Below are 1,860 nucleotides of genomic sequence, written 5' to 3'. Positions count from 1 at the left end.
CTCAGGAGTGTAATGGTGTATCCATGTTTCATCCACAGTCAAAAATCGACGAAAAAATTCCTCACGATTCCGACTTATGCGCGCCAAAAGAGCCTCAGAGGCCACCACTTTATTGCGTTTATTCTCAGCTGAGAGCAAACGCGGCACCCATCTTACCGATAGATTTTTCATGCCTAATTTTTCATGTCGAATTGAAACAACTGCACCTATAGATATCCTTGTGGCCTCAGCTAACTCACGCACTTTTAATCTTCTATCCTTCAACACCATATCGTGGATTTTATTGATGATTTCGGGAGTACTTGCTTCTACGGGCCTCCTGAACGTGGTTCGTCACTTATTGATGTACGACCACGCTTATATTCATTTACCCAGTTATAAACCGTTGCTATGGCAGGGGCAGATGTGCCATGAACTGAGTCCAATTCATTTTTTATCTCATATGGAGTTAAACTCTTTAAATGAAAATGTTTGATTACCGCTCTGAACTCGTTTTTTTTCCATTTTTCTTAACGAACAATTTTTTTTTTCAATTGGTTATAAAAACACGTAAACTCAGAAGATGTGGACTGTGACTGCACCATATATCTAGTCGGGAGTGGAGCTGACTGAAAACAGATGTTTTGGAGCGAATCGCGCGCCATCTGTTGGCCATTCTAAGGACTTATTGAACTATCCTCGTAGTTTCACATTCGCAAACAGCCTTCATAAAAAAGTTTTACATAATTAGCAGCCATGGGAGTTTTAATTTTGCTCTTCTTTTGCTGCCTTCTTTACAATGATGTTATTGCTACAGTTTATCCTACCCTAGTGAGAGCTGACAGTGAGTTTTGAAGAATAAATTTTATTCATATAATACGAACTTTATTATCGTCTCGTAAAACGGGAAGAGTGGTCATACCTTTTTCATACTAAAAAATGCAGAGCTTGCTCCAGAAAGTTAGAAGTGTAAGATAACTCAATTAACTAATTCGAGAAACGCTTCCCTGGAAAAGCCATTATTCATTAAAATATAGTCATGTTTCTAAATTAGCAGGAAGCAATATTAAAAAAAAGTATTTCCCAAAACACTGTATGTAGACGTGTAATACTTATCCCGTATCAATAAATTGATTAATTGGCAAATGAATTTAAAAATCGTCAATGAACAAAACGACTAACTTCAAATTCCAATGTTAACTAGAAGCGAAAGGTCCAGGAATACATTTCGTGCACTTTGATACAGACAGAGGTAACAAATTCAATTCTGTAAACACTTATCACAATTTTCCTTTTTTAATCATTATATTAAGTAATTTGTATGGTTGTTTTGTTATATATTGGACAAAATTATACATCATTTACAGTTCACTGCATCAACCTAGCACATGATGAACGCAACTTTTTAGGTTGTGCTTTTCAAACAGTAGGAATCGAACAGCTTATAAGAGATCCAAGTGAATCGATATGAGCTGAGTCATCCTGATACAGAAGAGAGATTAAAGAGAAAACATTTTTTTTAATAATGAAAAAACCTAAAAACTTTATTAATTAAAATTATGGCAAGCTAGATTGCTTAAACATTTTTTTTATACATCTTTACCATCAAAGTGACTTAGAATCAATTTTAGGTGCTGATCGAATGCCATTTTGCAAATCCGAACCAGGGTAGCTATTTCAAAAATCGAAAATTTTTTCAAAAAATTGCAATAACAATTATGGCTTACAATATAATATCTAGACTTATTTCTGATACAAACCTATCGCCAACGAGTCTCTAACGTCCAGAGAACGTATTTTCTAAAATAAAAAACTCCCTAAAATCCTTATTAATTAAAATTCAGGCAAGTTGAATTGCTTTGAGATTTTTTTTTAATGCGG

The sequence above is a fragment of the Belonocnema kinseyi genome, chromosome 10, assembly GCF_010883055.1.
Source record: "Belonocnema kinseyi isolate 2016_QV_RU_SX_M_011 chromosome 10, B_treatae_v1, whole genome shotgun sequence".
Lineage (NCBI taxonomy): Eukaryota > Metazoa > Arthropoda > Insecta > Hymenoptera > Cynipidae > Belonocnema > Belonocnema kinseyi.
Note: the sequence above shows the minus strand (reverse complement) of the source record.